Source organism: Stegodyphus dumicola, chromosome 7 (assembly GCF_044657685.1).
Source record: "Stegodyphus dumicola isolate Sdum_Otavi_A_Nest chromosome 7, ASM4465768v1".
NCBI lineage: Eukaryota > Metazoa > Arthropoda > Arachnida > Araneae > Eresidae > Stegodyphus > Stegodyphus dumicola.
Window position 1 is genome coordinate 150203621 of NC_140774.1, and position 16649 is coordinate 150220269.

Here is a 16649-nt window from a genome sequence, read left to right on the forward strand (position 1 = left end):
TATAGAAAACCACTTTCAGCTCTATCCTGTGCCCGAAAGACAAAAAGTTGCCATCGCCACATCAGCACTAAGAGGACAGGCCGCGCTATGGTGGAAAAATATAGGCAAATTTCTTCTAGGTGAATTTGGAAGCCCGACGTATACTTTTGAAAATTTCAAAAAATCGTTAGTAAAGGCCTTTCCCATAGTGAAAGATCGCGCACGGCTGGAAGCCGAGCTATATAGTTTCTATCAACGGGATACAGCACAATTGACGGACTTTATTTTACGAAAAATCAAGCTAACGGATATGTTGTATGGGAAAAAACCCGATGCGGAGATTATTGAAATAATATTACCAAGATTGTTACCCGCTGTCCAAGACTACTTTGAAATTAGAAACCCAACCACATTGCAGGAACTTTTCGAATTGGCGGTGAAGTTTTAAAATCGCAGAATCGCGGAAAGAGCGAGAGGGGAAACATATTCTCAAAGTACCAGAAGGAAGGAGGAAACAAGAAATGGAAATCGCTCATATGGGGGAAAGAACTATCAAGCTAACGCATCGAAACTTGAAGGGCAAGGCCCAAAAAGAAAATTTGAAAATAAGCATCCGCGTACCCAGAAGACACAGATTGAAAGGAAAGCTTTAAACGACTAGAGGGGCCTGTGAAAGGGAGGGTCCAGACCCCGGAAGTTTTAGAAAAACCCTCAAATAGACATCTAAATACAGTCATCGTAAAAAACTCACAGCTACCAATTATACAAGTCCTGGTTGGCGATGTACCAGTAGAAGCCCTCATCGATACAGGGGCAGAAGGCAATTTCATGAGTGAAAAGTTCTTCAAAAAGAATTTTTATAGGATACGACTCTTTAAAACCAGAAATACGGAAATTATAGCGGCGCAAGGAAAAACATGTCACTGCATCGGGAAAGTAGCATTAAACGTACAGGTAAAAGAGGAAAATCTCAAAGTATTAATTTTTGTGGTGAAACACCTCCAACACTCTCTTATTTTAGGTATGGACTTTTTAAGGGCCGCGAGGGCCAAATTAAATTTTCAAGATAGTTCCGTGGTGCTGGAGATGGACCAGAGGGTGGTGGAACCGGTGGAGACACCTGAATTGGACCTTAGCCATTTGAATGACCAGGAAAGTAAAGCAATACAGCAAGTGGTGAGTAATTTTTCTCATTTGTTTTCAGAAAAGCCGGGAAACTGTCAGATTGTAACTCACAAGATTCAATTAAATGCCGAAAAACCTTGTAGGACTAAACCTTACCGCTATGACAAACAAAAAGACGTAATCATCGAAGAACATATTCAGGAGATGTTAAAGAATAAAATAATAACGCCCATAAATAGTGAATACGCGAGTCCAGTCGTACTATGTAGGAAAAAGAACGAGTTTCCTCCTTCGGATAAAAGGGCTTGGAAGTTTGCTATCGATTATAGAAAACTAAATAGCATAACTAAATTCCCAGTTTACCCTTTGCCGGTTATAGACGAGATCATTAGACAGATCAAATCGACGAGATATATGTCTACTTTGGACTTAACGTCTGGCTACTATCAAATAGCTATGAGACCCGAAGATATACATAAAACCGCGTTTATAACAAAATCGGGCACTTATGCATTTTTACGCATGCCTTTTGGGTTGTGTGGGGCCCCGTCAACATTCCAGAGAGCTATGGACATTGTTCTAAAGCCTGTCCTAGGAAAATCAACTTTAATTTATCTAGATGATATAATTATAACGAGTAGTACGTTGGAACAACACATTAGTGATCTCGAACAAGTTTTTAAATTATTAAAAGAGGCCGGTCTTACAATTAACGCCTCAAAATGCAAGTTCGCAACTAAAGAACTTAAATATCTCGGTTATAAAATTTCGCAAAAGGGTATAGAAACGCAAGATTCAAAAATAAAAGCTATTAAGAATTTCCCACCGCCCAACACCGCCAAGAAACTTTCGTCTTTCCTTGGACTATGTTCTTACTATCGATTTTTCATAAAAGATTTCGCTAATATTGTTGAACCACTCTTAGTAATCAAAAGAAAAAAGAGTAAATTTACGTGGACAGCGGAAGCTAACACGGCTTTTGAAAGATTAAAAGAAGCGCTTATTAATGCCCCTGTTTTAAAATTCCCTGAGGGGGACGAAAACCTGGAAATTGCGGCAGATGCATCAGACTATGCGGTGGGTGCGGTTCTTATGCAAAATAACCATCCGCTGGCATTTTTTAGTAAAACATTGAATCAAACACAAAGGAATTATACAGCTACAGAAAGAGAAACATTAGCCGTATTAATGGCTGTACACAAATTTCGAGTTTATTTCGGCAAATCGCCAGTAACTGTCTTTTCGGATCATGCGGCTGTTGGTAGACTTTACTCGGGAAAAAACCTAACGCCCAGGTTAATAAGATGGGCTTTAAAACTCCAAGAATATAATATCACAATAAAATATAAACCGGGTAAGGAAAACAATGTAGCTGACGCACTTTCTCGTATAAAACTGGACGAGGAAGGTAATGAACATAAATGCGCTGTGTTGACTTCAAAAATTTTAGATTCTAGAGATACGGTTATTACTGAACTGAAAGCTGATCCTGAATTTGGAAATATCTATGCTTATTTGAAAGACCCCGAAGGCTTTGAGCATACAGATATCGATGCGATAAGAAATAGAGCAAAAAACTATGAAATAATAGATAATTTATTATTCTATACGAAAACAACGAACGAAAATCTTGAGTATAAGCCAGTCATCCCAGCCTCGCTTCGATTAAGCATTTTGAGGGAGTTGCACGAAAAAAAAACAGCGGGCCACCTCGGGGTCAGAAAGACTTTAAAAAGGGTACGCGAGGCGGTATATTTCCCGCAATTATACAAAATAGTAACGGCGTATGTCAGGTCCTGAAATCAATGTCAGTTAATAAATGATATTAATTACAGCCCGGCCGGGTACTTAAATAGCATTCGCGCTACATTTCCGAATGAAATTTTAGGCATAGATCTCCTTGGTCCCTTCCCCCAGAGCGAGTTAAATAAAAATCGTTTTCTTTTAGTAATAGTAGATCATTTTTCAAAATGGATAGAAATTGTTCCACTTAAACGCGCGTCAGCCAAAACAGTCGCAGATGCATTCTTACACAGATACATTTTAAAATACGGTGCACCGATAAAAGTCATTAGCGATAACGGAAAACAATTCATTAGTCAAATATTTGAAAACATATGCAATGGACTTGATATACGCCATATCAAAATGGTTCCGTATAGACCACAGGCTAACATAGCAGAAAGAGTTAATAAAAACATTGTAAAAATAATTCGCAGTTACGTTAGCACACATCACAAGCGCTGGGATGGCTACATAAATGAATTAGCTTATGCTTTAAGAACGGCACATCATGATACTACGGGAAAAACTCCAGCAGAATTATTTTTAGGCAGAAAGTTTATTACGCCTTTAGATAAATTATTCTTTGTGCAACAAAGAGAGCAGGAATTCAAACAAAAGGACGTGCAAAAACTAATTGATCAGGCGCTTAAAACCTCGGATACGGCAAGAAATAGGCAGAAAATTTATTACGATAAAAAACGCCGTGAAGCAGATTTTAAAGTTGGTGATAAAGTATTGAAACGGAAATTTTCTTTATCAAGTGCCCCAGACAATTTTATGGCAAAGCTAGCTCCAAAGTTTGAAGGCCCCTATGTAATTCAGGAAATCAAAGGAGTAGTTTTATATCTTAAAAACGAGAGAGGGGAAATCTGTAAAGCAAGTCCCGAGCAGGTGAAAAAATACTATAATCCCAATGATTTTGAAATCCTTAAAAGTTTCTTGCAGGACTCAAGTCTAAACGAAATAGAAGGGCCAGAGACTGCAACAACTATTCCACCACCCAAGAAACGGAGAACTGAAGAGAGACCTAGCACTTCTACAACCCGGACGTCGGTATCAAAAAGAAAAAATGATTATCAAACTCCGGCGTTTAAGAAAAACAAAAGTACAGATGAACCGGGTAAAGAAACCGTGGTAAAAAGAAAAACACCACCTACAAAGGATGGCAGGAGGAATTACACATCAAGAAGAACGCGCACACGGCCACAGAGTCAGGTGCCAGCAAGGCCGCCGTTCCGGAAACTGAAACGCCAACAGGAAGCACAGAAGTACGAGGAACAGAAGAAATTCAAGGACTCCAGACCGGAGGACGTCAAGACCAGCCGTCCCAGGCAGAAACGCAAAAGCCAACAACCAGACGATTACTCCGTCAAGAGGCCAGCATGTAGAGGACGCAAAAGAAAGATCAACGGGGACGACAATTGGAGATCAACAAGGAGAAGATTGACATCCATGACACCTCTAACTTGGGATCAATTTTGTCAAAAACGGATGACGGAGTTTCAAGCATCGAAAATTCAAAGATAAGTTAAAACCTTCTATAAATATTTTTCTCTTTTGTCCCGAAATGTTATGCATAAGTACGAAGTTCTATGTTTTGACGAAAGTCAATATGTCTCGGTTGAGACTTAGTTTTGTTTTACTTTATTTAGCTAAGGCAAAAGTATTATTTTCTTTAAGTGTAAAAGCTAAAAACAAGCATTTTCTGTTGGTCGAAAGACTAATTCTGTTATGTTAAAGCCAAAATTTGGCGGGAGATAAAAATAACTTCGTATTCTTGTATGTACTAATAAGAATTTTAGTTTCAGTGCCGCCAGCTTGGCGAAGGATGAGTAAAGTAAAAATTTATTTTCTCTTATTCATTTTATGGTAAATTGTAAAAAGCATATGTATTAAACTTTTGTAAATGTATGTAAATACTTGCATGTTATGTAAAAGTAGAATTTAGTCTAGAAGCATAAAATTGTAGATGCTAAAAGTGAATGCTTAAAAGCAATGAAGTCAAAATTTAAGTATTAAACTGTAAAGTCATGCTTTAGAGCGAAAGCCTGCATGTTTAAAAGATGAATGAGGGGGAAGTTAGAATGAATGTGTTTTGTAGGGTTCTCCACCTACATTTGAATTTTAAGAATATTAAAGTAGCTCATTGAGTTGTAGAATGTCGAGTAAGGTGTGTCTATTTGGTTGTTGAATTTTAACAAATCATGGTGGTTAGGGGAAGTGTTGTAAGACTAAAACACGAATATTCCCGTTTGACACCACACACGGTGGAGAGCCAGGGTAAAGTTAAATTAATGCTTGAAAAATTGAATGAATGTGAAGTAAGCAATAACTAAGAAAAACGAAACGTTAAAAACAAAAATTTATTGTGTCAAGAAAGTGTAAATTATAATGTATGTAGAAAGATACTGATACTTATTCCTTCCAGATGCTGGAAGGAAAGACCAAGATTGATTGATGAAGTCCAGGAAAAGTTGCTGTAAGAAGAAACCTTTGTAAAGAGTAACAGAATTTTAATTGTTACATAAGATTATTTTTGTGTAAACGAGGCTTTCGCCAGTTAGTTCAGAATTAGATAAACTTACAACAGGTCGTTTGTAGGACCTGCTTCCAAGTTTTCCAAATTCTGGCAGCGGCAAATGTAGGGTTTATATTTATTTTAACTAACATTTATTTTAAGTTTAAACTATCTTTCCTGTCAATCCTTACTTTCCCCTGGAACTGCCAATGCCAGAATATGTAAATTTGAGTAGAACGCGCAAGCATTCAAATTATCAGCGGAAGTAGTATGATTTAAATAGAAGGAAACAAGTTCGGTGAGGGAGAGTTATTCTTACTTAGCGAGCGCGGAGGTAGTTATAGAGATTTGAAAAACCCCGCGTTGCGGCCTATGTGCTTGGCGGGAAGTAGTTGCAATTGTTCCAGTGAGCTTCAAGTCTGCTGAATTAGCAGCCGTATTGTAAAACGCGGTGAGTTAGTTATTTGAGAGAGCCTCGTAGTTAGAATATTGTCTTTAATTTCTTTTCAGGTTTTTATTTTTATTTTGACTGCCGAGTTGGCACCGTTTGTAAGCGTCAAGAGAACGCAATTGTAAATTAGTACGTTGAATAAAAAGGGACTTAAACCCTTTATAAGACTCTGTGGTTTATACAAGCTTTCACAGTCACCTCTTGGTTGCGTGCTAGTTAGAGGCGCGCAACGTTATAAAGCAAAAAATAACATTAAAACAACTCAAAAAACATAAAATTCCGCGCAGAATTTTACTCTGCAGAACAACTTTATAAAAAAAAATCAATAAAAATTTATTATATATATATATATAAATGACAATGAAATATGCCAATCTCTTAAAAACAGTGACATAAATACGATGAAAAATTGTTGACAAACCCATATTTCTAAAAGAATTAAACTATTCAAAATGATGCGATTTCATCAAAAATCTATCAACAACAGTAAGACAGGAAAATTGTTGTCAAAATCCCATTTTTAAAGATGTGAGAAGTGTACTCGGAAGCTTCATTTAAAAAGTTTTTTAAAAATACAAAACTTTATCATTTTTCCAAAATTCTTTTTGTAAAAGCATTCGCAAGGATGAAAGTTTAACGTGTCCAAAAATCAAAGTAAAATAAACTGTACATTTTTAAAAATAAACTTTTTAGAAAATATACCGTTGAAAAAGTGTTAAGCTCCCTTTGTTAAATAAATTCGTATTTAATAGATTTACTGAAACACAAAATTTATTTTAAGTTCGTAAAATAGCTAAGTGCCTACGTTTCATGACGATGTGAAAATGAAGTGTGTAGAGTAAAATTTCGCTTTCTTATAGCCCATTATCTCTCAAAATGACGCGATTTCGTCACAAAACATAAAATAGAAAAAATTCGAATTCGAATTTCGAAAAAATCGCTTCGAGGTGCACTGGCTCTTGTCTAGATGCGCCTATATACCAAATTTCGTACCCGTGGGTTATTAGCTTATGCGCAACGTAAACGAAAGACACACACACAGACAGACTCTTTCTTTTATTATATGTAGAGATTTAATATTTTTTTAACTTAAAAAATTTTTTGTTAAAGAATCTCCGCAATTTCAAAGACTGCATTGGCAACATATTGTATGGAATCTCGTGCGCTAGTGATAAATGGAATTTATCTCTATCGCATGAGACTGTTTATCGAAAGACGCCTGTTTGGCATCATATAAAAGCTGAAACCTTTCGGATTTTTTATATTTTTCTTTCTCTTTTTAGCTACTAATTATAGTGAAACGAGTAATTGGCCTGTTCACTGTCAAGCGATGGCATGCTTTTCATAGCAGTTTGCAGAAGAATACTTATTTACTCTGAAATTCAATTGACTCAGCATGCGTAAGCCCTTTATTTACAAAATAATTTTTTAACTTATGTATGACATTACGTATGACATTCAGGTATGCAATAATCTTAGCATATGTGACATGCATCCTTTTATTTGCAATACTGTTACCGACTAAGCTAAAGCGACACTTCTTGTTGGCTTTTAATGATTTTCAAAAGTAGAATTAAAGTAGAAATTCATTTCTTTTATAATGCTTATATTGTAAAATAAATATGATGTGTACACCACATGATTTCCTTGTACGGAATATTAAATAATACGCATTTTTTCCTGCATTTCATTTAAAACATATTGAACTGAATTAAATCTACTTCTTCGATAACGCATAAACCACCAATAGAATAAATTCGCTTTTTAAAATTTACTATATTTATTTACCATAGCGATACTCTGGCGCTAGTGTAACTTAACAGCATTACATCTTATTCATTTTATAACTCAGAATTCAAAAAAAAAATTATATCATCTGAAGAATTATCAATCGGTGCCACATGTTCTATTCAGATACTACAATAAATCTAAAACGATGTATAAAAGAAATTAAGCAAATAAAAAATAAACAGTTTTTCACAGACGATTCAGCGCTGCTTACCTAATGCACATGCGCTAATCGTTAACATTCTTTTTTTGTCCGAAACAGACTGGCGACAGTATTTTTCGCTAATATGAAACACTTATTTCATTAGAGAATTTCATTAGAGATGTATTTTTCATTCAATTAATTCAGTTTTCACTTTGCGGCGAGGCAAAAATAATAAAAACACAGAATATCTTCAATAAAAATTTAAAGATATAGAAAAACATAAAACACCAAATGCAGTTTAAAAATTTTTTAAAAAAATTTACAATTACAATTACGGTTTCTACTCAAAAACAAGCAATTCGCCTGTTTACTTTTGGTCTCACGTGGCAAAAAGACACTAAAGGTGTAGAAACTGATTTAATTTGTTGTGGAAGCTATGCTGAGACAATATATGCGATAATTTAATAACTTAAATGATAATTCCAGAATGATGCATACAATTTAATACGCAATAATAAAAGAAGACGTTACTTTGTTGTTGCGAAGCTTAGTTTCCCTAGATTGACAACAAAGCCACTAGTCTAATAAGTTTCAAATGTAAACAAATATAGCTGCTGCGGTAAAAAAAATTAGAATTAGCCACTCTTAAACAACTTTTAAATTGTTGATAATTCTACCGAAAGATAAGAATAGCATAATTCAATCATTTTTAAAGCAAGAATGAATGCACAATTTACAAACATATAAGAATAAAGAAACTGAGCTCACTGAGTCGAGTAACAGAGTGGATATATATATATATATATATATACTTAATTATTTTGAAGCAATTATATACATATATTTATATACTTTTGGTGCGGCCGATTGCAACCAAAATACGAGGTGCACATCTACATGCTATAGCAGTCCAACATACAAAATTTCAACTTTCTGAGGCTACTCTTTTTGAGTTATGCGAGATTATGTATAAAAAACATCTCTTTTGAATCCATTTTAAATCAGTTTTATAATTCGTTTGGGAAAAGAGTCTTTTATTCTGTCTTTACGTAGAGATATCACGCAAAAACATCATTAAATTGCATTCGACAGCAATCAAAATGGATATTTTCGTTGAAATACAGTACCCGGAATTTTTCGTGATTAGAACACTTTCTTTATTTCGTACAAGGGAGTAAAAAGGTACATAAAAAAGGAGTCTCTTGCGCTTTACGATAGCAAGTGCCAAACAATTTTCTTAAGGATATATGTAGCCAACATATCCTGGTAGCCACATTTAAATAGCAAAATAATTCTTATTTCTGTTAAGCGTTTTCAGACTTAAGTATCAGTTATAAAATTACAGGATTATTTAGGATTACTGAAACACACACAAAGACTAATTGCCAACAAATTCGTATTCATATTACATACATATATATTGTTACGAAATGCGCAGCCGGCGGTCCCCGCAAAGCGGGTTTAGGGTTGCCAGGAAATGACAAAGGAAGGTAAGTTTGCCATATTCAGCGCGAAATTGTCCATTTGGCGGCAAAATTGTTGATGTGCCATAGACGGATGCAGAACATTCTGGTACGAATTCTTACCGGTTTGGTTCAGAGTGTTGTCGAAGGCAGGCCGAAAAGCTATATAAACCCTGCCTGTACGCGGAGTATTATGAGTATCGTCAGTGTATCGCGAGTTGTAGCGTGAAGAGTCTCGAGAGTGCGTTGAGTTCCGAGAACGACCGAACCGAGTCGGGAGCTGTACTATGGTGCTTTGCAGTGAAGCCTTCTTCACTCTTATAGCCTGAAGGATGTTTGCTGATTGTTTCAAGGTGTTTCTCATAGTTTTTCGATGACTGTAAATGTGCTTTTCGAGCTGTTTCGAGCTGGCTAATAAATTATGTTTTAATGCTTCGTCAGGTGTTGTCGTCAATTGCTCCAGATCCACCAACCCTTAGAACGCAACAATATTATCAACAGAAAGTTTTAAATTGTGCCATTCTATTTCATTCTTTGTTTATTGAAATAATTAATTTTAGAGATATATTTCTTATGTTTGGGATAATTTTACCGCAATCGAAATGAGGTGACGAGTAGCATGTTTTCGCGTTGTAAAAGTCAAGTTGTAGCTTATAAGTTTGTAAGAAATTTTTTTGGTTTAAGCAGGTTTTCTAAAGCGGAAAAGATAAAAATGTTTCCAGTTCTTCAGAAATTTGTCTTCATGGAATTTATTATTCTAAAGCGGAAACGATAAAAATGTTTCTAGTTCTTCAGAAATTTGTCTTCATGGAATTTACTATTTATTATGCTTAAGAATGATATTATTTTTTAAGATATCTTCAATTACTATGTATTAACGTGAGGTGATATAGAACTTTTACATCAATGGATTCTTCATCAATAGTTCATTAAGAAATCACTGGAAATAAATTTTAAAAATGCTTAACTGTCTTCTAACAGATAAAATCTTTAGTTTCCCTCTTGCATTGTAGAAAATCCTCCACGAAGGCATTCGTCCCATTAGGCAGATAGCCCTCAAGGCTTTGCCATAATCACACAGACACACTTGCATTGTTTTATTTCCTTGTAAAAACTCCTACAACTAAACCAATAGGGGGAAGAAAACGAAGAAATCACATTAGGGCAATTATTGTGGTTATTTTGACGTGGAGACTTGCTCCTTCGGCTGTTCATAAACTATGTGATTTGGAAAACTGCAGATTTACCCAGAGTCGTAAATAAAATTTAAGCTTTGTTAAATTTGAGTTAATGTTCTATACGAAAGAGAAGAATTTCTCCGATTTTACTTTGAATTTGAAATCTTTACTTCGGTTATAAATAATTATACAGTCTGTTTTTAATGGTCCGCAAGTTTTCAGCATTTTTATTTTGTATTCAATTTTTTAGTACCAAGTGATAATTAAATAATCACTTGGTTTTAATCTGTAATATTACACCATTTCGTGTGCATTTCAGTCATTTTCAATCGCGAAATTGGCCAAAGGTAGATACGACTAGTTATATATTTAAGTATAAATAAAGCTGATTCTATATGTAATAAGCTTCAGTGACAAAAAATAAGACTACAAAGTCACAAAGTAGCGCTGCCGCGTTATAAAAAGCCAATATATCTGCACAAATACTTAAATTTAATTTCTTCATGTGTATTTCAACAAGAAAAACAATAATATTAATATTTGTATTTATTGTATAAATATACAATGTACATAAGTACATTCAGGACAATAAGTAATGCTTAGAAGAATTTTTCAAGTCTGTTATTGTAAAATCTATAGAGCAGAAAAATAGCTTTAAAAGGATGAGCAATAATCCCAGGACTTATAAAGTTTTAGAAGTTTCTTAAAAAACGCACTTTTCTTCTGTTCTACCACGTATTACGTTAAAAACCTATTTGCAATAAATAATAACTAACTTGTATTCAGGGACGGCGTCACGTTTATTGCAGGCCGGTGCAATCTCTGCGTCTCCTAAATTTTGTCGTCTCGTGCAGCCGTTGCACTGACTCATGCACCGACCCTCTTTGTATGTTTACTACATTGTTTTTAATATCCACATATTTATATTATGCATATTTCCCTCTCCAATTTCCATCCCTGTGGTTGAAAAAAAAAGTTGTCCCTAGAAAGTGAAAACAAATCGTTACCCCCCCCCCAAAAAAAAAATTGTAACGAAAATCGAACTAAATCGAAAAGCAAACTACACCTGCAGATATCACAAACGCAATTTTCTCTTTTCCCCGATTGAAATCGATCCACATTTCGAGCATCTTTAATATCGTTCTCTCTCTCTCTTTCAAGCGCCGGTATTCCGTTTGCTCTCCCCGCGTTCGCAGTGAACCCGTCCAACATCAGATGACGTCACGAGGCAACACAATGCGCTGTAGCAAAGGTGGGACAAGCTTTCAATGGCCTCGCCGGTAGAGCGAGCTGCACACCTGCTTGTGCTGAAACATCGGCGAAGATAGTAACCATCGTGGATGGTTCTTTATCATGACACATCGCCGGCTTCCGATTTGTGTGTGTACTCAGTAGTTCCGGAATTTATAGCAAATTTGTGTTTGTAGAGTGGAATTTGTGTCTGTTTGCTCTCGGGCAAACACCTCTGTTTGCATTTCTAGTCATAAAGAAAAGAAAATGGACGTCAAAATAAAGTTACTTCAATTGATTCGTTAGTAAACATCACTCAAAGAAACAACAAAAGAACAAACTCTGATTTACAATCACTAATGATGTGAATGGAATTCTGACATTCATTTTGTAGTAACATCGGACTTTTTTTCCAAATAAGGGTCTCGTGAACTAAGTGAAGTAGAATTTAAATATTTCTCAATGTTCAGTGCATAATATAAACACTACAATTTCAAGTCGCACACATCTTTCAGAACGCGGATGAACAATAACACAAACAATAATCTCTCTTTAGATGTTTCTGCAGATGCACATTTAGAAGTTTCACTTGTTGCAAAACTTTTCCCAATTTTCTTTCTACTGTCGAATGCTTTCACAAATAACTAAACAGTGACAGTAAACAATTCAAAAACGATTTGAAACGCTATATTTAAAAATACTGCATATGGCGTGTGGCGTTTTGAAATCACATTTTTTATGCTTGACAAAACTGGTAATTTCTAGTCAGACTGAATGACAGTTCAATAGAGAGTTTTCCTGACTAAGTTTTAAGAATTAGAATTGGATATTCCACGACTGAAGCCACAGGTAAGCGAAAACATTTATTAATACTTTATTTATTTAATTTCAAGTTTTTTATTTACATATTCATAAAATGCATAGTTTACTCGTACATTTTATAGTGTTCAAACAGACTGAATATAGTTGCATGATTACTAATGCAAATATTCATTATGAAAATATATAAATATTCTTCAAAATACGCTTCACTAGTTACTTGAATGTAGAACAATTTAACTGATAAAAAAAAGTCTCTTACAAGATATAAATACGAATTTTTCAGAAAATAAAGAGCAAAAAATTAAAAATCATTTACTATGCGTGTATTGATAATACCATTATCTAAGTTATTATTATCAAATTTCTGACATTATTTTCTAAAATTTATAAATATAAATACTGTTGTATATTTGTGCCATTTAAAAAAAATTAACGCGTATTTTCAAGTGACTTTTGAACTGCAATATGATTTTTCGTTTGATTTCTGAGTACATAGAGGGGTTAAAAACAATTTTTTCGCAATACATTTTGTATCCTGATAGAAGAATATAAAGAAATAATGTATGAAAAATGTTACAAAAATTACAGATATCGAATTTTTAAAGAATATCGTCAGTTTTTGAATTAAGCAATTTAAAGTTTACAGGAATAAATCTAAGATCTAGGCCGTGAAACTCGTTTTACGTTGAAATGAATTGAGTGTTCTAAAAGTAAACAATTTTAATTAAGTAAATTGCTATATATTTTACTATCACTATCAATTTGTTTTGTAAAGAAAGCATACGGTAAAGTTCAAATTTCAAACATGTATTGTTTTGGTAGGTTTATAAGTTTTCAAATATTTCTCGTTAAATAATTCAAGTTTATTTAGAAATAAATTTGAATTATTTAGAAACAATTCAAAATTTATTTTAAAAAATATTCTGCAATCGCTCACGTTATCTGAAAATTGGAATATTAATGTTATTGCATTGGAATCCGCAAAAACGGTCAGTCGATAATACGAGTTCAATAAACATCTGACCTTGAAAAACGCAAATCTGAATATCATGGCTCCATTCAAGTGCAATATTTTAAGTATTGTGCTAGGAAGTTCAGTGAGTGCTAGGAATGTTTTCAGATCTTTTCCGTTGTAGAATACTGTGGTATTTTTTTGTAAACATGAGAAATATACGTTTTAGATAACTTGAACCAATAAATAAAGAATTTATCTACACGGTTTAAAAACTTTTCATTGGCAGTACTTATTTTGAAAACAAGACATAAGAATAGAACATTTAATCTGAAAGTGATCAATTGAACAAGTGTCACTTAAGATCTATTCAAATTGTCTTTCATCTTTATTCCAGCTGGTGCATATGAGTTTACGTTAGTTTGCTGGTTAGATTAAAGTATTTGAATATGACGAAAAGACTTATCTGCTTACAGGAAGGGATGCTTTCGTGGAGAACCTTTCTAAGGAACGGGAAGATTCTGCATCCTATGAGGAACAACAGGCCTGCTATTATGATTAAGCTCTTACTGCGTGTCCTTCGGAGGAGAAAATATATTATTTGTGCAAACCAAGGCCCGAGAGTGCAAGTGACATAATTTAAACTATTATTGCTGCGTTACATGGACATACAAGGCCCTTGAAAGAATAGAATCCTGTGTTGCCACAAGTGAACAATATATCATAAGCTTAAAAGTTGCATTGCATAAATTATAGGATCAGTTACATCGGTACGCTTTTGTTATTGGGACCGGATTCAGAAATGTATGTATGCATGTGTATATGGATATATGTGTTCATGTATTGCGTGTATATAATTACGTACGTACATACGTACACACATTTCTGAATCCGGTCCCGATAACAGAAGAGTACCCTTACATCCATTTCATAGAACTACATATTGTGCCAGATATTATACGAATTTTTTGCAGAGTATCTGAAAATATCAAAATGGTAATTCACAGAAAATATTTACGTACTATTCACAAAATAACGGTTTAAATAGCGTGAAGCTAATATGCTCGTTACAGATTAAACATTATAGGGTTTGGTTTATTTAATTATGACAAAGCTTAGTCTATCTGTCTAAGCAGAGAGATGCCTTCGTATTAAACTTTATGTGAGACTGAGCCGCGCATTTGGCAATAGGCAGTTTTGCGTTAAGAATAATATGCTGTGCGAAAGGCTAAATATTATCAGCATTAGCATATATATATAGTTATTATCAGCATTAGCATATATATATATAGTTATTTTCAGAACCTTGATCAGTAATCGAGCTCCATCCGACTTGAGATCTGAAGATTATTTTTCAAAGGGATCTGAAAGATTCATGTCTACTGTGTTAGGGTGCATTCATGTGAGTAATGTCTCAAATTGCTTACTTTACCAGGAGCACATTGGCTTGAGCTTTCGAGGCCGAAACTATGTAGATAACCCTGTGTAGGGCAGTTGGGTCAGCATGAAGCTTTCTGAATTTAGGGCTGACAAGACTATCGGAAAATAGTCATGGTGATACGCCCCGTTGTCTCTGTATCCCATTGTCTTTGCCAGCTGTTGTCCGCATCTATTTTGAGTTTTCTTTTCAGTGTTGATTCCGGATAGGGAATAGGTTCCGTAATTGGGAACGTGCATATTGTTGCTAACTTTGCCAGCATGTCCACCTTCTCATTTGCACGGGGAAAAGTTACAAAATCCAACTATATGGCCAGCCCGTTCGCCTGGGATCGAACCTAGGCTGAGCTTCCAGTATACAGTGGTCTTAAGGGATTATGACATCTAATGATTGTCCCCGCTAGATGGGACATTTCTGAGAAACGATATTCTGGTAGCGTTGGTTTAAACGAGAGGATCCCTAGAAAAAACAGCTCTGCTGGAAGCGAAGTCCCACTTAGCTACAGAAACGATGTCCCGGCTACGCGGGATATTTTGAAACTTCGCCGAAAATGTTTCGTCTGCAGTTCTGTCCCGGGTAGAGATCAACCAATCAGACGAAAGTTCTGCTTTTGAATGATCATGTGATCCTAATATGAGAGATAATCGATTACTGTTTGGCGTTCAAGTCTGTTTAGTAAGTAAAAATGGTAATCTAGCTACTGAGGTTTCGTGGAAATGTGCGGGTTGTGAGAAATGTCCCTTTCAGCTATTTTCCCAGTACTAAATATTTTTCATTGTTTTCTGGATTTAGTGCTATGCTAAAGCTATTATGATTCATAAAATTATGCTAAAATAAATAAGCGAGATATTTTAATTGGCTTGTTATAAAATTAAATTAAGGTTAAAAATGTACTGGGCATTGAGTTAACATAATAAAAAACTATTCTTGTTACTTGTTCTTTGTAAAACACTTGGAAGAACTCTAATCTTAACAAGATAAAGTTTTAAATTTGAGGAGCCAGTTTATTAGTTATGAATAAAAAAAATTCTGAGATTTGTTTAGACATGAAGAACTTATAAATAATTTTTCTTCGGAAACATAGGAAATATCTGAGGAAATCTGCGAACTTTTGGAAGTAAGAAAATATATTTTTGGTAACATAATTTTGAAACTTAAAAAAAAAAATTGATTTGAAACAAACTATGAACAGGGCTTCCAAGGCATTCCACTGTACATGAAGATTGGTTTGGGTTGGTTTACTGAACTTCAAATGGAGAACACTTAAAAAACGGGTAATAAAATTTAAATTTACAACAAAAGGAAGTTACAGAAAAATTCCCTACAAAATGGTATAAAACAAAAGCAAATCTTTGTCAAATTAGTTTCAAATCCATGCCTAGAAAGTTCCATGATGTCTTAAAAATAAAAGGAGAAACTATACGTAATTAAATACTTTTTTAGAATTTTCAAAAAAAATAATAATAATAATTGTACGCTCCAATACTTTTTTGATTGTTACTTTCTTGTATGTACACAAGAAGTGTATAACTTGATATTTATTTAACATTATCTTTAATTAATTTTGAGTTTTTTTTTTTTTTTTATTTTGTTTTGCCTTTGTGTAACTTAGCTTGTGGGAAGGGCATTTCGTTGGAGTTTAATATTTAATCATTCTCTCAAAAAAGAAAAAAAAGGTTTAAAAGTTTGTTCTGCCTTAATACTTTTGTAACCCAAAGTATCTCTTTCTATGGGAAATTATTTGGCGCATGTTGTCCTATAACGGAAAACTGGTA

The 16649-nt window shown here is 34.4% G+C and overlaps 1 protein-coding gene and 1 long non-coding RNA gene across 3 annotated transcripts in view; one reads left to right on the plus strand and one right to left on the minus strand.

Annotated features, from left to right (window-relative positions):
- Positions 1-16649, minus strand: part of LOC146996547 (uncharacterized) — a 195642-nt gene that overhangs the window by 70698 nt on the left and 108295 nt on the right. The window lies entirely within an intron of this gene.
- LOC118187669 (core alpha-(1,3)-fucosyltransferase-like) overlaps positions 11685-16649 on the plus strand; it is a 631908-nt gene continuing 626943 nt past the window's right edge. For both annotated transcript variants that reach the window (XM_085820906.1, XM_085820904.1), the window contains exon 1: positions 11685-12511. The gene's annotated coding sequence lies outside the window, so the exon portion shown is untranslated. The remainder of the gene's footprint in view (positions 12512-16649) is intronic.